At 51.1% G+C, this 21215-nt stretch overlaps 1 long non-coding RNA gene across 1 annotated transcript in view; it reads left to right on the plus strand.

The window, feature by feature from the left end:
* The window catches only part of LOC138301889 (uncharacterized), a 102807-nt gene extending 91264 nt beyond the window's left edge, over positions 1-11543 (plus strand). The window contains exon 2 of the long non-coding RNA XR_011205143.1: positions 11277-11543. This is a non-coding gene — a long non-coding RNA (uncharacterized lncRNA). The remainder of the gene's footprint in view (positions 1-11276) is intronic.
* Positions 11544-21215: the final 9672 nt, after the last annotated feature.

Consider the following 21215-nt stretch of genomic DNA (forward strand, 5'->3'; position numbering starts at 1 on the left):
GGCCAGTATCTTAATGTCGCAGTTCAGGAGGGATATAGGTCGGTAGCTACTCCAGAGCAGGGGGTCCCGTCCTGGCTTCGGTATGACCGCAATCATGGCACTGTTGGAAAACGCACCCAGAGAGTCCGTCTGACATGCCTCGTTCAGGCATCCGTGCAGGACATCTAGCATCTCCTCCCCCGCCCATTTGTAGAATCCTGCAGGGAATCCATCTTCTCCGGGCGATTTGTGGTAGGGGAGATCAGAGATGATCTGCATAATTTCCTGCCGGGTAATCTTTCAGAAGGTTGCAGCCCTCATCAGAGAGCGAGGGTAAGGCAATGTTGGTGAGAAAGGCCTTGATCTGGACGGGGGTGGCCTGCGATTATGGGGTGTAGAGGTGCCAGTGAAAGGTTGCAAATTCCTTGACTATCTCCTGTGGGTGCGTGAGTGCCTCTCCCGTTTAAGCCTTGATGGCCGGTATAGCTAGGGTCACCATTCTCTGGCGGAGTTGTGCTGCTAGCAGACGGCCTGCCTTCTCCACCTGTTCATAGTGTCGTCCTTGCCAGCGTTGCAGCGCATATTCAGCCTGGGAAGTGTACAGCTCGTTCAAGGCCATACGGGCACACTCCAATCGTCTACGGGTGGAGAGGGAGGGTTGGTCCATATATTGTCGTGTTAGGCGTCTGATGACACAGCCCACACACAGTGAAGAGTCTCCTAGTTTTAGTTTGGCAAACACGTATTGCCCCTCTGGGTCAACCCATGATTTGGTGACGGTGAGAGGTATACTCTTTCGTATCAAAATCGCAACGACACATTTTCATGGGGCGCTACCCCCTATGTCCTGCGAGGAGGGGCTGCAACTAAATAACGCTGTTCCTACCAAGTCCCGATGCGGTTTGTCGGATTCAGCCCAGTCAAGGTGTGTCTCTTGGAGAAGGGCTACATCGGTCCGTTTAGAGTTGAGATATGAGAGTATTGTCTTCCAATTAATGAAGTGGGTTAGGCCATTGACATTCCAGGATATGACCCGTAGCGGGGTGGGTAGTGACGAGGGAGGGCTAGCCATGAGGGGGACCAAGAACTGGAGGCGAGGGTGAGTAAGGTTGGGGGACAAAGCAAATATGCAGGGGAGGATAGATATCTATATGGGAGATAGCCGGTAAGGGTTGGGCAGGGTGGTTGGATAGAGATGTTGGGTGGGAAGGGAGGGAGCGTCCAATGGGTCCCGGCTGCCGAAGAGGAGGGCTGACGTGGAGAGATGGGGGGAGTGGATGGGGGAGGGGGACTATGGGGAAAGAGGGAGGGTCAAGGATGGGAAGAGAAGAGAAAGATGGAAGGACACCAGGGGGGAGGGAGCAAGGAAGTGGTAGGGGGAAGAGTGGGGAGAAGAGAGAAGGGGGGAAGACAGAAGAAAGAAAGGAGAGAAAAGAAAAGAGTCAGAAGAGAAGAATAGTTATAGCAAACCCAGGAGATACAAGATGAGCAATACAGACCTCAACTCGTAGAAGAAAGAGGAAGGGAGGGGAGTAGGAGGGAGCAGAGCAAAAAGCCCCACAAGTCCTAAACTGTAGTGTGCGGGTCTAAGCCTGAATCCATGGACCCTGGCACTTGGCCAGCGGGCCCCTGGCCGGGAGGGGAGGCGCAAAGCCATCCAGATCCATCAATACAAACACCTAATGCCCGTAGAGCCGCAACAACTCAGTGAGTTAGCACGTAGAGGGGGACGGTGTAGCGCAACGTCGTGGGTGGACCGGCATAACGGAGAGCGCAGCGGTGAACACGGCGGGCCGCCTGAGAGCGGGGTGGGGTTCTGAGAGGGGGACGGGAGCAGAGGCAGTATTAATGTCAATACTGTTGCGCGTGTGTTGAGTAATAGGTGGTCAATGGAGCAATGATGGTGGTCAGCCATGGGGATGCGGTGGCGGGGGGCCATCAGGGCAGGGGGTCCCCTTCTTCTCGTTGTAAGGTGGTTCTCAGGCAAGGGTCACAAGACGTAATTCCTGGCGGTGAGCATAAATAGCGTGAAGGGTGGTGCTGTGGGCCCGCGGGGGCCGGACAGGCAGCGCTAGGAGAGGCAGGGGTGCAATCGGTTCGGTTGGTGCAATCGAGGCAGACTTAGGGGAGAGCACAGCTGCGGGGGGAGCGGATGGAGCGAGGAGAGGAGAGAGGTGCAGAGTATGATCACATTACCATTATAGCATGGTTGCATTAGGATAGCAAACAACAAGTTCTTCAGGGTATAAACAAACTATAGAACTTCGAAAATCAAGAGGCACATTAGGTCTAGGACTCAGACAGTCTTGACGGGTGCTGAACAACATAGTGGACTGCCTATCATCCCTTTGAAACCTGCAGGAGTCCATTACATTACAACAATGAAACAACAAGTGCAACATATATATGTGGGCAGATACTCATCCATCCTTCGGTACGGTGGGGAGTCGAATGGTCCAAGCACTGGGAACCAGGGTCACCAGCTGCTTGACTTCTTGTGGTGCAGTGGAGGGCTTTGAGTTCAGGTGGGCGCTGTGGTAGGCTTCAGGGGGGAGCAAGACTTGTCCCTGTCTGTTACTTGCGTGTGCACCGCCACCAGGTGCAGCACCTGTCCTCTGTCATCGTGGTTCTTCATGAGTCTCTCTAGATCTCTACCCCTGGGGTGAAAGTCTGCAGGGAGCCGGTCTGACACTCCAGGGGCAGGGCTCTGGGACGACGTGTTCTGAGTCACCGCAGGGATGCCCTGAGGCTGGGTCGGAGTGGTGGTGTCCATGGGCTGGAGGCCTTCCATGAAAGAGCGCAGGTCCTCAGGGTCATAGAAGTCTTTAAACACACCATTTTTTGTGATCCACATTCTCACCGGTTCGAACAGGCTGTATTTCACCTCCATCTGATGCAGCCTGGGTCGGAGGGCCAGGAATGCCTTTCTACACTCACTGGTCTCTTTGGAGAAGTCTGCTGTCATCCGAATCTCCTGTCCGTCCATCCAACAGGGCCCATGGGTGTGGGCTCTCTGTAGGAGTTGGCGGGTCTGCGTGTGTTGCAGGAGGCAGGCTATGAGTGGACGGGGCGGTTGGCCGCATCACCTCGCTTGGGGCCTAGTCTGTGCGCTCTTTGAAACTCCAGGGTGGAGGGGGGGTTGAAAGTCAGGCCAGTGAGCTTGGGTAGGGTCTCCCTCAAGGAGTGGATATCTGTGCCCTTAATGGTTTCAGGGAATCCAAGAAATCAGACGTTGTCTCTCCTGCTCCTGTCTTCTAAGTCTATCATCTTGATGCGGAGATACAGAAGTTCCTGGTCCCAATCCCGGGAGGAAGCAACGTGAGTTTCCACCGTCACAACGCCCTGTTCTAGCCCCGTCACTCGGGACTGAAAGCCTGCGATATCCAGGTGCATGGATTTCGCTTCCGCCGTCAGTGAGGCCATATCGCTGTCCATCCCCTCCAGTCTGCGACCCACCGCCGAGATCTCTTGGAGGATACGGTCCATGGTCGTCTCCTGTGCTCTGTCTGCCATGGTGTGGGGCTGAGCGGTTGGATGCAGCACTGGGGCTGGGGGTGGCGTCTTTGAGTGTAGTAGGGCTTCGGAGAAAAGTAGTTGTCTCATCGGCTTGCGTTCCTACTCGACGACCTGCCGCCCACCATGGCTGGCCCCATGGTACGGATGTGGCGCGGTGGTATGGAGGCTCGGGAGTCTCTCACTTAGTGTTGGTGTAGGTTAGAGCCGTTGCGTGGTGGTGAACAAGCGATGTGAAGTAGAGGAGGGGAGTCTCGTCCTTCCTGGCAGCGGGTCTGGTGTCTAGCAGAGGCCGGGTGAGGCTCACAGCAGAGCCCGTGTCCAGAGAGAAGGGACGGTTTTGACTTGGAGGTAGGTGTCCACTTAGAGGGGGGAGGTCCTGTGCTGGAAGTCACCTTCTTCTCGTGCAAAGATTTTGACGCCCTTCGCTAGCGGGATCACAGTCCCACGATATGGATAATGGACCAGTTCTGACAGGTGCGGTGGCCTATATCCTGCGTTCCCCCCTGCCCGTTATGCTCCGTGGGGGAGGGGTGGGCGACTCGCACTGTCCAGTCGCAGTGGTGCCGGGTGATAGCCCATATGGGTTCCTGGCAAGCCTTCCCTTGAGGTGCTTGCACAGTGGGTAGGAGGGCGAGGGGCTAGGTGACTGGAGTCAGATTCCACCACTGCTTCGCCGATGCTGTCGTGCCATCTCCCAGCAGCGCACGCAATCAAAGATCGCCAGATAATCGCCCTAGGGCAGGGCTCCTCACCGTCCAAGAAGCAGGAACCCTGTCCTCACCTCCTTCGTGATACCCGCCGTCCCTGCTTCCTTGAATCCACCTGGCTAGGCATTGTGTAGGAGGGCTTTTGAAGAGAATGGGGTTGGGGGGTGGAAAGCTGCAGGGAGCAAGGTCACTGGTGTAGGGGGGCGGCCTTGTAGCGGGGTCCCGTCGTGATGCGCACCTCTTCCTGGGTCACAGGAGCCATTCTATCCACCTCTGTATCCCGGACTGGATCGCCACCCATGTCCAGGGCACAGATTCCGTCCGAGCTTGCTCTCTCCCAGGTGTGCGGCCCCTCCGCCGGCACGAGAGGTCCAGGCTGCCACTGTCCTCTGTCCCCGGCTGTGCCACTCTGGTGTGGGCCTAGGTGCCTCCGCTTCCGAAAGAGAGCCCCCGGGGGGGGGGGGGGGATGCGGGGTCCCAGGCGTTGTGGATAACTCACCGCCGAGTCCCCACCGCAGCGCACCCTCCTCTCGAAGCCACCTGGCGCCGACTCATTTGCTCCTCGGTTGGTGCCAGGCTGAAGTGGCGCGGGAGACCGCGGCTCCGGCCACGATCATAGGCCGCGTCAGAGCGGTCCTCGCAGGAAAGGCTTGCGGGCGCGTTCTAAGTTTGGGGGAGGGCCCACGCGCGGCGGCGCTCCCCATCCAGTCGTCAGCGGTGAAATGAGGAGGCACTCTGCCCCTGCAGCGCCTCCACTCCCGGTCAAAGGCCCGCCGCCTCGCGGAGCTCCTTTCTCAGGCGGCCATCAGCACTTGAGGCCAGACCACGCCCCCAGCGTGAAGTCTTGTACCGGACCCTTCAATGTGACCTCTACTGGGAAGTGATCAGAGATCCCCTTGCATGAATGACCGCATCCCGGAACTGGTGGGCCTGAGCACTCAGTGTGAAGATGTAATCGAGTCAGGAGAAGCTCCCATGAGTCGCGGAGAAGTATGTGTATCGGCTCATGTGTGGGTTGCCCTCCCTCCATAGATCCGTCAGACCCATTGCCCTGGCAAACTGAGAAAGTAATCCCTTGCCTCCTCCAACCTCCAGACCCCCAGATCTGCCTATCCCCGCATGCTTAGTCAAATTTAGATCACCTCCCAATCTCAAGGTCCCAGGGTGGAACCCAAGGAGTAGGTCCCCTATTACTAGGAGCGCCGCCTCCTGAAGACTTGGGGGAAGGTACACAGAGCATACATTGAGTGTGGTTCCCTCTCAAGTTCTCAACAATGCCGTATACCATCCATCACTATCATGCCATACCTGGTGTTTAGTGAAAGCTACTGATTTCCTAACTTGTATGCCCACCCCCTGGAGTCAGTGGTATACCCGGAATGAGCCCTGAGTGTGTAGCCAAATCTATTGAGTACCTTATAGTGATTCCCTCGGAGATGGGTCTCCTGGAGCAGAACTATATCTGGCGTGTATCAGCTTATATTTATATGCTGCATGGCCAGTGTACGCTTGATACTGCTACCCAGACCATTAACATTCCATGACATATGGTCAGGTTTCACGAAGGACTTCCATTATGTCAGCGTTTTGTCGCTGTTGGGGCCAGACATGCTTGCCCCACTGCTTCCTCTCCCAACCAGGTGTCTTGAGTCCTCCTAACAGCGCTATACCAACCCATATTGTCCACCAACTGGGCTTCAAAAACATAACTACACTCAAAGGCACAAACAGTAAAACTCATGCCTCCAACTCCCCCTCCCAGCAACCCTGCTCTGTGGGTCCAATAATGCCCACCAGCCCAACTTGCAGAGCGCCTTTTGCCCAGAATGTAACATGTCTCACTGGGGGTATGCGTTGCCCCCTGTATGGGGTCTCTGAGTGGATTTTGTTTAGACCCATGATTTCCCCTCTTACATCTACTGGTTGTCGTACCCCTGGTCACTGGTCAGAGTCTGGTCCATCCTTTATCTGCGATAAGTGTCTCCCCCCTGAATGGGGTCATGTCGCTCCTTCTGTGCCGTTGGATCGGGGCTGCCTGTTGTCTCCCTGCCTTTTACCTGATGGCCTCCTGCCCTCCAGCCAGTCTCATGCCTCCTCCGGGGACCCAAGGTGCCAGGCCTTGCCGTTTGCCACCAATCGCAGCCTGGCCGGATATAGCATCATGTACTTCAGTTCCTTGGCCCTCAGTACTTTTTTTTACTTCCTCCAAGTTCTTTCATTGGCGCTGCACGTTAAGGGTAAATTCAGGGAAGATAGTTCAGGATCCTGGCTATTATGGTGCGTGGCAGGACCCTTGGTTTAGGCGGAGGGTCTGGTACCCTGTGTGCCCTCGCCACTGAAAAGAAGTTGGGCAATAATTTCAGCTTAAGTTTATTCAGGACCAGGTCTTCCACGAATAAGTCTACACTCGGGCCTTCCATGCTCTCCGGTACTCCCACCAATCTCATGGTGTTTTTCCTGGACCTGCCTTCCTGGTCCTCTAGCTTGGCTTCCCACTCCTCTTGGTGAGTGATCTGACCTGTTCTTCCAGACGTTTTGTGGTTGCAGTCAGGCTCTCTATAAGCGTTTCTGCCCTGGCCACTTTCTCCAAGATCTTGCTCATGTCTGCCCTAAGGAGACTGACGTCAATTTGGGCTGCGTCTAATTTCGGTTCCAAGGGGGAGAGGGAGCCCCAGATGTCCTGTATGGCGGCCATCATCAAATCCAATGAGGGCTAACCCCCCAGGGCTCAGTCCCTCTGTCCTGAGTCTTCCCCTCTCTTCCTGGCTCAGGCCCTCCGTGGCCTCCATTTGCACTGTGTATCTGTCCAAACTATTCACTTGCCTGGATTTAGGCCCTTCACCATGGTTCCATCCACCTGTTCCACGCCTCCGTCTGTCTGAAGTTGCGGTTGCGCTGCCGCAAGTCGATCTCTCCTCTGATTCTCAGCAGGGCACTGTTGCCCCTTCCCTGCTGTCATCATGCTCACTTTTCTACTTGGCACGCTGGGTGCCACCACCCAATGGATGGTTTCTCCCTGCTTCAAGGGAGTTGTTTCTGTGCCCCTGTCTGGGGCCCTCTATCTGTCTGTTCAGTTCTTAGTCTTGGGGTCCCTCCACTCTCTCTCCCTCTTCTTAGGCCGGCGGTCGGAGGCCTTCTCTCTCAATGCTTTTGCCCTCCACGCTCCGGGTCCCTGTCCGATTCTCTCAGGGGGCCCCACCCTCGGGGGGCCCAGGGGAGGGGGCTGCCCCTCCGAAGTTCCTTTATTTTGCTCTGAGCTGCCTTCACCGGGAGCAAATCCACTCCCTCAGGCTCAGTATTATCAGGAGAGGCCGGCGCCCCCCTCTCCGTCCGTCGCCCCACAGTCTCTCCATGGCTCCAGTCGGGATCCACTGATTGGGTTTTCCCCGTTACCCCCCCAGGCCCTGCTGTCTTTGGTCTCGTTCTATGGGAGGACTCCCGTTCCACCCCGACTGCTCCCGACCGTCAGTGTCCCACGGGCCCCCTTTCTGGTGACCCCCACAACCTCCTCGCTGCCACTGCTGTGCTTTTGCTGGGTCGCTACATGTCTCTCGCGCCTGCTCATCCAGCGGCACCGTGCTGTGTTCACCTTCCATTTGCCTTCGGCGGCTCTGATCTCTTGGCCCTTGAACCACCAGGAAGGGGGGAGATCTAGGGCCACTGCATCCGGCGCCCTACTACCTCTTCACCGCCGGCCCGTTCTACAGCTGCCGCGGTTCTCCACTATGTCCACATTTTTCCTTGAGACTGCGCCAGGTGGAAGGCACTATCTTCGTCTCCTCCGGTGCGCTGGCGTCAGCCCAGGTGACTTTTTCTCAGCCATCTAAGACCAGGGGCACAGGGCTCACGGTGTGCCCTGTCACTGACAGGATTTTACCCGATTTTGGTTTTTTTTTCACCCCAGCGGATCGGGAGCTTGCCTAACTCACGGCCATCTCCAATGGCAGCAATCTCCACTCCCCCTATAACTCCCTTTTTAACATATGTCACCCCAAAGGTAGGGCCTAAACAGTCCATAAGGCGCAATGCATTGTAATTAAAAAGTTAGACATGTACTTTTAAGTATTACATATCCTTGTAGTGAAAAACTTACAAATGTGTTTTTTCACAACTGTTAGGCTACCTCTTCCATATGATAAGATTGGGTTACCTTATTACATTTAATTGTAAACTTTTGATTGGGAGAAGGTAGCAAAGTCATGTTTGGTATCCGAGAAACTGTCATTTAAAATTCTCTTTAATTTTAAGTTACAATTCTGAAAATTCCACTTTTAGAGTGTTGGCATTTTCTTGTCCTAACCATTTGGTACCTGCAACCTGTCCCTGGGGCACATGACTAGGTGTGTTGGGCAGTTGGCCTTTGTATATTTCTCCCAGACAACCACAAAATAGAAAGACTAGGTATACCTGAATGGGCCATAATGGTCAGGATGGGGAGTGGGGGTAGAGCTGTGCATAGCCCCACTAACACAACAATAGGCTTGGCCCTGCTCATACACAAAGAACTTCACACTAGGCTTTTGTGCCTGTTGCCAGGAAATTCTAGTCACTTCTGTGGGTGGGGGGGAAGGGGGGAGGAGGTCCTCTAGAAGTTTCTCCGACTTCAAAAAAGCCACCAGGTATGAAAATAAGACCCTCATACCTACTTTTTACATCACTTCTAGACCTGTGTAAAGCTATCAAGAAGAACTGCTCTGCCACTTGGCCACTACAAGGACTACTCTGGTCTGTCGCTCTTCTGCAAGAAGGACTGCTCTGTTGCACTGCTGCCTAAGAAGCAGAAATGACTGCTCCTGCACCTTGAACCCAAGACCACCAGAGTGACTCCAAGAGCCTCAACACTAATTAATCCTGCACATTGACTCTGTCTATTGTGAGTCTCATCCACACAAGCTGTGCCTCCCCAGCCCTGAACCCTTGGAAGTGGTGCTAAATGTGCTCAGCCAGCCCAGCTGTGGCCACTTTCAGAACCGACGCAGTGCAAAGCAACTTAACACAGCCATCACAGTTCCTCATCGGAACCAATGCAGTGCAACACAACTCAACACCTGATCTCACATCACAGCCCTCGCAGCTCCTCATACGACTGATGCAGTGTGACAGGACTCAATGGGGACCTCACAGCATCTCACTGGAATCAACACAGTATCCCACATCGCTCTTTAGAACCACCACTGCAGGGCATAAATCCCCACTTGAAACACACAAAAGGTGATGGGAGGCTACTTGCAATAAGTCTAGCCACTGCCAATAGCTCGGGTAGCACTCAAACCCATCGTCCTTTTGCTCACCGTGCCACCTCAATTTGAATGTTCCCATATGCAAAGAAGTCTTGACCCTGTTCCTCATGGAAATAGTCCAGCCCAAACTGCCAACCCAGGATCTCCCTGAAATGGAACACAAGCAACCCGGGACTGGTTTTGCACTGGTTATGGGCTCATCAGCCAGGACCAGCTTGGTTCCAGTGACACATTGAGCACGAGACCTACGTCTGGGTATACCTCCTTCTGTTCAGGGAGACCTGGCTTGGAAATGGGTTAGAGTGCTACCCGGAGCTATTGCTAGAGGTTAGACTAATTGCAAGCTGTCTTCCATCACCTTTTGTGTGTTTCATGCACCACCCTAAATGGCATGGGTATGCCCAGAATGAGCAACTAACAATAAGTGTGTGAGAAATTAGGTTCTTGGTTGAGGAGGGCATGGCCAAGGGCTCATTGGAGCAGCTTATGCAGTCTAAGCAATATCAAATATTGTGGAAACAACATATTTGTGTGATGTAACATCAGCACAAGTAGCAGAAATAATTGTGCTTACAAGAGCATGCAGCTGATCTGATGGATTGTGTGTTACATCCTATAAAGTCAGTCAGTATGGTTTTGTGTAGTCTATGATTTTGGCCAGCTGTGGACACAAACAAGTTTTAGGAAATCCTCTGGTACTCCTATAAGAAATGTGACATGTATGCATGATTTACTGAGTGCACTGCAGCAACTTAAAGAAATTTTGTTGTAAAATGTACCTCCCATAAAACAGGATTTGATATGGTGAAAATTGAGGTAGCAAAGTATTGAGCTCTTGAATTTACTATGATTAACTTATATGAACCCGAGCTAAATAAAATTGAGAATGAAAATGTATATTATTTACTGCTAACTTCAGTTCAAACACTGAGCGACCTAAAAGAGCTCCAAGATGAGGCACCAGAAGAGGAGAAAAGAAAATCTGAAATTGCAGGTTGTACGAAAGACAATAATGATGTGTGGGTGCCATCTGAAATGCAGTACATTCTGCCTGATTCAATTCTGTTTCCTATAAGTAGGCAAATTCATGGTCAAACACATCTTGGACGCGATTACATAGTTAGGCTCTTTAATAACTATTGGGATAAACTGTGCTTTCGGAATGTTTCTGAAACTTTGAGCCAACGCTGAGTTATCTGTCAGCAGAATAATCCTGGTGGAGGACTTTGCTGACAATGAGCCATTTAGGCAAGTCTGAATATCTTTTTACTCTGACTCAAGTGGACTTTGTAGAGATGTCAGTTCATAATATCTCTGGTAGATTCTTGTCATTGTGTGCCTTTTCTATAGATGGGTTGAAGCCTACCTGATTAGGCAAGCACATAGCACGACAATAGCCAAACTTCTGGTGAGAGAATTGATCACTAGTTTTGTTTTTCAAATTTCACTAGAGTCTGATAAAGGAACTCACTTTAAGAACAAAGTCAAGCTGTTGTGTACAGTTTTAAAAATTGAGCAGAAGTTTCATTGCATCTACAGACCAGCATCATCAGTAGTAGATGAATCTAAAACAGCACTCTAAAACCCAGGCTGGTAAAAGTGTGTGCTTTAAGGTTATTGAAATGGCCTGACACACTGCCACTTGGGCTTATAAGCCACAGGAGCACAACAGATAAGAAGTGAAGTCTCTTGCCCAATGAGGTCATTATAGAGAGAGCCACGAGAATTCCTAGTATACCATCAGCTATTAGTATTATTAGCAATTATTAGTACTGACATGGTACCAACTGACTGCAAAGGTCTTGTTGATGTTGTGCATTCTATCTCTCATCAGATGAACTTGGCAACCCCTTCACCAAAAAAGGAACCGTGTCATACCCTCAAGCCTGGTGGCTGTGAAAGAAGAACATTCGCAAGACCTGTTTGAAGCCAAGGTGGAAGGGCTCTTATCAGGTCATCCTTGTGAAGAACACTGCTATAATCTGTGGAAGATTGCAATAGTGGATCCATGCATCTCATACAAACAGAGTGAAGACTGTAGATGAAGTAGTGACAACTACTGATCCGCTGTCAAGCTTGAGTTTGCTGAGTGGATCCAGAGGTGAGTGAATCGCAAGATCAAACTAAAATCAAACAGAAGGCCAAGAAAATCGAAATCAGATTGTGAAGCTGAAAGTTCGAGTTTCTAGAACCTTCTAGAGGAAAGCAAATAGTTATGGAGGGCGAAACCCAAACTGTTCCAGAAAGAACTGAGAATCATATGGCAAGTGAAGATGAAAAAATATCAGCAGTCATAAATGAACATGAACTTGAGAATGTGCATTAAGTAGACAAGTGACCAGGTCCTATGAGAAGTGGAAAACTAGTGCACAAGATTCAGAACAAGAAGAGTTGATGGATGTATTTGATGTGTTGATTCCTCCTATTTGTGTTGGTTTGAATGAGGTAAAAATTAGGAAGTTGTCTACTTTTCTTGATTGTTTGACTTCTAACACTGCTGGTGCACTAACTAGAATTAATGAAGCACTCATACCTATTCGTGCAATGTGTATACAAAACCACCTTGCTTTAGATATCCTTTTAACGAAGGACGGTGGAGTCCACTGTGTTAAGGTTTCTTAAATGTTGCACCACCATTCCTGATAACTGTAATTACAAAATGCATAATTGATCTCATTCTTTTGCTTAACTTCTTTGAGATAACTGGGGCTCGTTCTAGGGGTGTGGGAAAAAAGCTCCAGCACAATCAACAAAGGAAAGGAAGAGAGAAGATGTTGCAATAGAAGCAATGTAGAACATGAAGGCTCATGTCTATGATGAGATAAAGACTTTAGAAGAATTGAGAAAAAAGACATTAAAGACCATGGATGGTGTCCTGTGAATAGAGTAATGGAATTTGATAACTGATGGAGGAAGCTGATTTTGAATTACTGTAACTGCGTGCTTACGTTATGAATATGTTTGCACTTAAACCAAAATTGTGAGCCGTGCAAAACTGTATTTTCCAGTGCTTCACTCAACTAGGTCTGAAGTGGGCCTAAACACCATGTTAAATCTGAATGCAGCCATGATGTGTGCTTTCACTTCTCCTCTCATTACATGGAAAGAAATGTGCACCAATATAATGCTCTGTGTTGACATGCTGTTCTCAAAGAACTCCAGAAGGATCTTTTGCCACATTCAAGGCTGCCTGTGTTACTTTTCCAATCCAAAGCAATGGGGGAATACATTCCACCTATTTTTTTCAAAATCCCAAACCTTCTAGTTTAAATATGATGCCATGTGTGTTCAGCATGCTACTTGCTGAAAAACACTTATACACCTAGATAGAGGAAGTAAGAAATGAAAAGATAATACAATGTGTATAGGAACCATGTAGAATGGTCCGTGCGTGAATGCCAACCATGCCACTGGAAAGTGAACCTGTGCAGTCATGCCCAAAATTTTTTTAACAGTTTCCTGCCGTGTGTCGGCACACACACCAGCCCTGGTGTGTCTGTCAGCCACTGGCTGACACCTGGGAGGGCTTAAATGTTAAATGGATCCCACGGTGAATACTTAAAAAAAAAAAAACATTCTGGGAGACACAAAATTTCTTCTAAGTCTCTCCCTGCATCCCCGCCCTGCTGAGATTTCAGCACGCCGCAAGATGCGCTGATGTCACAGTTTCCCCACTGGCAACAAAGAAGACCCCAGGTAAGAGCTTGCACGGTCATCGGTGGGGTTTGGGAGGGAGGGTCACCATGCCTCCCCAGATGTCAGGGAGGTATCTTTGGAAAGTGGGGAGCCTCACATTTTCAACGATGCCTGGCACTGTTACCTTCCTGTGGATTGCAGACAAAGTCATGGAACACCACTAGACACCAGGGACTTTATCTGGGGGGGGTTGGGCTTCGTGGTGATGGGCACATATCATTGATATTTTTAATGACATTAAAAAAGTTGTCATGATTGCTGTAACATCTGGCGTAATTAACAGTGCATGGCGTGGGGTACGGTGTTAGGGCAAGAGTTACAGTTACTTGAAATAACTCTTACTTTAAGTGCTGAATTTCTAAAGTTTTGTACAAGTAAATTCAGAACCTAACTATAAAGTCCCTGTAACCTTTGTTTTTTTTAAGTGAATTTCTGTTTTTTTTTTAAATACTACTTCCTAACTATAATGTCCCTGTAATTTCTATGTTTTTTTTAAATACTACTTCCTAACTATAATGTCCCTGTAACCTTTTTTTTCAGTGAATTTCTATGCTTTTTTAAACGTAAAGTAAATGATATTACTATATGTTATTCGAACCACTGCTGCACATGGCCTTCAGCCATGCGCAACCGAGGGTGGCCGCAGAGCCTGGCCTGTGGCCAGATACTGCAGCCAACCCCCCTAACCACCCAAGTCCTTTTGGCCATGTGCCGCTGGAGTTGGCCGCAGGTCTGCGTGGGCCCCTCCCCTGGCCGATTTCAGCCCCAGGGACCCTATCCCCCAGGGCCCGGCCTTCTAAAAAGTTTTTTTTTTTGTGGCAGGGGGGCCACGCAGCCCACCTACTCCGGCCAATTTTGGTCCTGGGATTCAGGGAAATTACCTCAGACACACATAAACTTGAACCCACAACCTTCAGTGTGTGGGTTTGAGACCTTAACCACTAGGTCAAACATGGCTCCTTAGCATGAGGTGTCCAGACATATCTATGACATTGAACCCAAACATTTTAAATGGAAAAAGACTTCAATGTTACATCAGATTAAATGTTTAACAGTCAAAACACTAGAAAATAAACAGACACACTGCCATAAGATACAATGATTTGAACATTCAGCCTACTGAATGACAGACCAACGGCTTTACCATTAGCCAGATGTGACCATGGCCTGCTGTCCATCAAAAGTAACTATAACATTCTTAACAAATATCTTGCTAGTCTGTCTCTTTGAAGTCACTGGATGGCGAGACCATTACAATAATCTCTCTCTTCCATTGTGGGATGGAAGAGAGAGAGAGTGACAGGACTATGGGGAGAGCCTCAAGGCCCCTGCGGTCCTTACCGCCTCCCTGCATCCTGCAGAGCCGGCACTACTCCCACAAGCAGGAAGCTGCTTTAAATAGCAGCTTCCAGGTTGCAGGAGTAATCTTTTCACCTGTTTCCCGGCACGCATATTTTCAGGCTGGGAAACAGATGAAAACTTCACTTTCTGCAAGAGAGAGCTGTTTGATAGCTCTCACTTGCAGAAAGTGAATTATCTGTTCTGACTTGGCGGGAGCTGTCAAAGCTCCTGCCAAGTGAGAGCAAACAGCTATTTCCTGGTGGCGGGCACCCTGGGAATAGCAGAAGCCAGCCCTGTGGGGTGGCAGTCCCCAGGGCCATCATTGGCTCCTCGAGGGGGTCTGCGCCACCCACTCCAACATTCTATTTGCCTAAGGGAGTTAGTGGTCCCCGGAGCTCGGGGGCCTGCAACAGATCTCTTTTATTCTCTTATTGACCACCAACTCCCCAGGGCTGTAGGGGGGCTGCGAGCCCCCCGCATAAAATTATATCTTTACTCCGAGGAGGTGGTGGTCCTTGGTGGTCCTTGGGGCTGCGGGGGAGCGGGGGCACATCGCCCCCCGCATAAAATTGTATCTTTGCCTGGGGAGGTGGCGGTTCCCGGGAAGGAGTTAGACCCCTGGGCTAATGAAAGCCAAAGGAGGTGGGCCCTGTGCGCCCCCCCCCCTTCGACAAGCCCCCATTGCCCCCGGGACCTGGCCCACCCGTGGCTAATTAAAAGAAAGGGCAGGAAACCCCTTTTTTGTTTTTTAGACATCAGAAAAATCTGCAGATCTGGATTCATGGATTTTTCCGATGTTTTAAAAAAAAATTCAATGCAGCTGTTTGGGCTGTAGTTGTGTTTTGGGCGCCCCGCTAGACAGACCACCCAGAAACTTTCAAGACAGTAGCTGAACTGACCAAAGTATAAGTTTTGAAAATTTCATGAAGATGTGTTAAACGGCACCAAAGTTAACGGCAAAACTCCCTCTATGAAAAAAATTATTCTAACTATAGCTACCTAGTAGCGACTGCCACTAGGAAAAAAATATAAATATATATATATATACATATATATATATATATATATATATATATACACACACGAGCAAGCGCACACCCACACACACTCATGGCCGGACAGTGTAACTGGGCGCTGACATAGGGAGAGCGGTGTTGACCTCAGGGGGTACTGTGTTTAGCAATAACCGGAGGCGCGCCAGGGGCAAGCCCATCTGCGCATGTCTGCACCTGGGCCGTGCCCAGCGACAGACCCCCTGGCCCCCACGCTCCCCCAACGCTGCTACAGTGCCAACGATCTCCTCGCCCTCAACACAGGCCGCTCTGCCTCCTGCTTCCAAGCCACCCTGAAGCTCACCCACGGACCCTTCTTCTGCCAGAACTGCAGCTTCACCTGCCCCCAAGCTGCCAAGCATCACACCAGAACCAAATGAAACCACCTCAGCTGCATCCATCTCAACACGCGCTCCGTCCACAAGCACACCGTCGAACTCTGGGACCTACTCACCTCATTATCCCCGAACGTCGCCTTCCTCACCGAAACCTGGATGAACCCCTCCTCGGAACCCGACATCGCCATAGCCATCCCTGGAAGCTATAAGATCGCCCACAGAGACCGCACCAACAGACCGGGAGGAGGGATCGCCATAGTCCACAAGAACACTGTCAGAATCATGACCAACACCAACGACGCCCTTGACATCGCTGAACACTTACATTTCCAGAATCACATCAACGCCAACACCACCCTCAGAGGAACCCTCGTCTACAGACCACCCCGGCCCCAGTTCTGTGACTCCATCGCTGACATAATCAGCACCCTTGCCCTAGCCTCAACAGACTACATCCTCTTCAGCGACCTGAGTTTTCACCTTGAGATTGCCAGCGACAGCAACTCCACCACTCTGATCGACAACCTTGCCAACCTTGGTCTCAAACAACTTGTCATGTCGCCCACCCACTCCGCCAGCCACACGCTCGACCCCATCTTCTCCGACAGCAGCCACGTCACCTTCAGCCATACCACCGAACTCCACTGGACCGACCACCGTTGCGTCCACTTCACCTTCCAGAAACCCGAAACACACCACTGCCCACAACAAATCCCCCACCGCAGCTGGAACAAGATCACTAAAGACCAGCTGATCTCCACCCTCGCCCGAGCCCCACCACCACCGACTCCAACACAGCCGCCCTCAACCTCAGACAATAGATAGACGACTGCACCAACATCCTCGCCCCGATCAGGAAACCCTCCAACAACACACCAGCGCTAAAGCCATCCGGTTCACAGCCGACCTTCTGGCCTCCAAGCGGGAGTGCCGAAAAATCGAGAAGAAGGTCCGCCACGAACAAACAGAGAGCAATCACACCGCCCTCAAAATAGCCATTCGCAAGCACCACCAGCTGATCCGGTCCATCAAGAGATCCTTCTACAAGGAACGCATCGACAACAACGCTCACAATAGCAAAGAACTCTTCAACATTGTTAAAGAACTCGCCAACTCCAGGTCCTGCTCCAACGACACACCTCCTTCGCAAGACCTCTGCGACTTCCTCTCCACCTTCTTTCACTGCAAGATCACAGACATTCAAAACAGCTTCAACACCTCGACCTCCGCAGCCACCACAAACCCCGATGCACCGGACCCCAGCCACACCAACCTCATGCTCGCCTGGACCCACATCAACGACGAGGACACCATCAAAACTACAAGCACCATCCACTCCGGCTCACCCTCCGACCCCTGCCCTCATGATGTCTTCAACAAAGCAAGTCCCATCATCGCCCCCCAACTCCGTATGATCATCAACAGCTCCTTCGAGACTGCCACCTTTCCGGAGAGTTGGAAGTACAAGTCAATGCCCTGCTAAAGAAACCCAAAGCAGACCCTAGAGATCTTAAGAACTACCGGCCCATCTCCCTCCTCCCCTTCCCAGCAAAGGTCATCGAGAAGATCGGCAACTGCCAACTGACCCGCTTCCTGGAAGACAACAACACGCTGGACACCTCTCAATCCGGATTCCGCAGCAACCACAGCACCGAGACCGCCTTCATTCCCGCAACCGACGACATCAGGACCATGCTAGACAAAGGTGAAACTGCAGCCCTTATTCTCCTAGACCTCTCGGCTGCCTTTGACACCGTCTGCCACCACACCCTTCGCAAACGCCTCCATGACTCATCCTTGGCTCCAACCGCTCCGCATCGAACGACTCCTGGTGGCCGGCCACCCTAGGAACCGCACCGACGCCCACCAACCACGCACGCAACTTAGGGTTCATCCTAGACTCATCGCACACCATGACCCAGCAAGTCAACGCCGTCTCATCTTCCTGCTTCAACACCCTCTGCATGCTCCACAAGATCTTCAGGTAGATCCCCACCGAAACCAGAAGGACGGTCACCCAGGCCCTCGTCAGCAGCAGACTGGACTACGACAACGCTCTCTACGCGTGAACTACGGCCACGCTCAAGAAAAAACTGCAACGTATACAGAACGCCTCCGCACGGCTCATCCTCGACATCCCATGCCGCAACCACATCTCAGCCCACCTGAGGATCATCTTTAAACTCCTTGTCCACACTCACAAAGCACTCCACAACGCCGGCCCTGCCTACCTCAAGGAGCGACTCACCTTCTACACTCCCAACCGTCAACTCCGCTCCGCCAACCTCGCCCTGGCCACCATTCTCCGCATCCACTGAACTACAGCCGGAGGCATATCATTCACCCACCTCACCGCCAAGACCTGGAACTCCCTCCCCGCACACCTACGACAGACCCAGGACCTGCTGACCTTCAGGAAATGCCTCAAGACCTGGCCGTTCAAGCAGGTGCACTCTCCCTGCCTCCCTCAGCGCCTTGAGGCCCTAGTGGGTGAGTAGTGCGCTCTACAAATGACTTATTGATGATTTAAAAAAGAGGGGTCGTGGCCAAGTAAGATGGCCGAGTAGACACGCCCGGGCACTGCTCCTGTCCCATTCACTAATATCCTACGGAATCCTCCTTGTCCTGACTGTGCCTGATCCCTGCAGGGGGACGCCGAGGGCACTGCAGCAAACTGCTGCCATGCAGACCCTAAAATTGCTTGAATGGGGGCCCGATTACTGACTTTTGGTGACAACCTGAGCAGCCGCTTGGCGTGAAGGCCTGGCCCCTTGGAGAGAGCTCAGTTGGCGTGGTGGGCCCTGTGGGCGAAGTGCAGGGGCTGGCCAGAATTCGAAGGCGACGCGCTTGGGGCCCTCGGAACCGCACGTGGCTCTCAGAGTCTGCCCCGACTGCCCATGACAGAGGGGGTGGTTGCGGGCTTCCGTGCAGGGCAACCTGCACCTAAGATGGCTGTCCGCTGCTCACAATGGTGGGGTGGCGGACCGTGGGAGAATGACGCGATGACGAGCTTCCGGGATACCGCGTCTCTGATGCCTTGAGGGAGTGCTGCTTCCCCGTATGTCTGAAGCTGCTGGAGGTGCTGTTGGTGCTCACTATGATACAGTGGTGTGGCCCTGCCCAGATTGAGGACTGCAGGAGATGAACGGGCTACGAGCGCAGTCCATGCCCTGTATACGACGGCTATACTTTTCCTGCGGTGGGGGGCTTGGCAAGGTGAGAAACTGTGCCGAACATAGAGTGGAGTCCTGTGCGTGGAAGGTAAACTCCCCCTTCCCTGAACCATACAGTCAGTTAAAGCATACTGCTGATTGGAGCAAACAGCACCACTGTCATTGCGGCGACTACAGATCTCCTAATCGTGCATGTGTTGTGCTTTATTGTAGGGTGCACAATACTGCTTGGAGTTGCACATACAAGAGAGGGGAAAATCACAAAATCAAGGCAATCTGCCCTACTCCTCACCATAGGGACACTAACATCCACAGCGGGCTGGGGCTGGCTAAGCCCGCTGCAGCTCCACACCGACTCACCACCCTGCTGGGGTACTGCACCAAACACCAAGGATGGTGAAGGATAAGGTCCCAAAGTGGGGGGGCAGACGAACAAGATTGAGCAGTACACAGTCCCTGGTCCTGCCCCTCAGGAAGCTGACTGCGATGCACAGATGGAGCCAAACCGAGTCACTGATGAATGGATAGCTGCTATCCAGAATTCAAGCATGGCCCTGAATCTAAGATGGACTCTATGGCTATGGACATAAATCATTTAAGATTAGATTTGCACAAGGTGGCCGATAGGGTTACTACCAATGAAGGAGAAATCATAACCCTGCAACGTAATGTCACTGACCTGCAAAAAGAGGTTGAGACCCTGAAAACTAATACGGGGCAAATGGAATATTGACTCAAAGATGCTGAGGGGAGCTCCGGTATGAAAAATTTACGATTCCTGGGTTTTCCGGACCATGAGGAGCACCCTGCGGGCGATCTTTTTCTAGAGGACTGGATTACTGAAATACTTCAACCTAAAAGGCTTTCAAATGTTTTCTCAACAGAGCATGAGCATAGGGCACGGATACCACAGCACCGCCCTGGGGCCCGGCCCCTGGCACTCATTACATGCTACTTCAACTATAAGGACAGAGACGCCATCCTGCAGCATGTCTGGCCCACAATAGGGGGACAAACTAATTAAAATATTCCTGGACTACACTATGAAGTGCTGCAACTATGAAAGTCCTTGTTGAGGATCAAGAGACTGCTACATGATCATAATATCCAGTAAAGCCTCCTGTTTCGGGCTAAATTGTGCATACAATATGAAGGCAAGGTATTCTTCTACAAAAAGTCTCAGGAAGCCATGGACTGGGTTGAATCGCGATCCAAATGCTCAGGGACGGGATTCTCTGCGGGCTTGCCAGTGCATATCACCGAGCCCTCCATTTTGGGTGAGGCTTGGGGACTGCATTGGCAGTGCCCTGGAATGACATCACTAAATGTTGTGGTTTCTTGGAATTCTACCCATTTTTTGTTTTTTTCCTTTTCTGTTGTTCACTATTACTTAGGTATTTAAGGGGAAGAGTGGGCTTACGGGGCGGGCTCTACTACTTCTTGACTGTTGGTTATGCCGGGAGAGTTTAGCAGGCACTCCCTGTGGATGGGACTCAGGTTTTAAGTGTTTTTAATTTCAGCTCCTGCCTTTACGGAGACAGATCTTCTAATAGTGTTTTACTCTCCTTCTGGGATAGGGATGCTTCCAGGCTTTGGAACTCTAATAAAATACAGCAAGTTTACGATATTGATGGCTCTTGGATGGCGCACTGCGTTCATGTTTGTCATAGTGATGCATGGGTACCTAATACAAACTACTGTCCTGGAATGTTCAGGGACTGAACAACCCTGTGAAACTTAACAGAGTACATGCATACCTCCGCTGATATGGGATAGAAGTGGCCTGCCTGCAAGAGACACATATTGGAGAGGAATGTATAAAATACCTAAGAAATGATGAAGGAGTACACTCTATGCTACGTCTTATTCGGGGTATGCCTGTGTGGCGCTCATATAGGCAAATTATGGAATAGGACAGTCCAAAAGGTGATAGGCCATGTACCATATGCACAGGACTTAGACATATGGATATTTTGGCCATTCTCCCAAATAACAACACATATGGCCGTATTGAGTTGGGGGGGGAGGGCGCTAATGTTATTTGATCTTTATCCAGAGGGGCGATTTATCACTATGCACAAGGCAATTAATATGTTTGGACCGGGCCACAGACAATTTCTACAATACGCTAAAATAGCTGCTACAGCTAGACAGCTCTGACCCATGTTCCTTG

The sequence above is a fragment of the Pleurodeles waltl genome, chromosome 6, assembly GCF_031143425.1.
Source record: "Pleurodeles waltl isolate 20211129_DDA chromosome 6, aPleWal1.hap1.20221129, whole genome shotgun sequence".
Lineage (NCBI taxonomy): Eukaryota > Metazoa > Chordata > Amphibia > Caudata > Salamandridae > Pleurodeles > Pleurodeles waltl.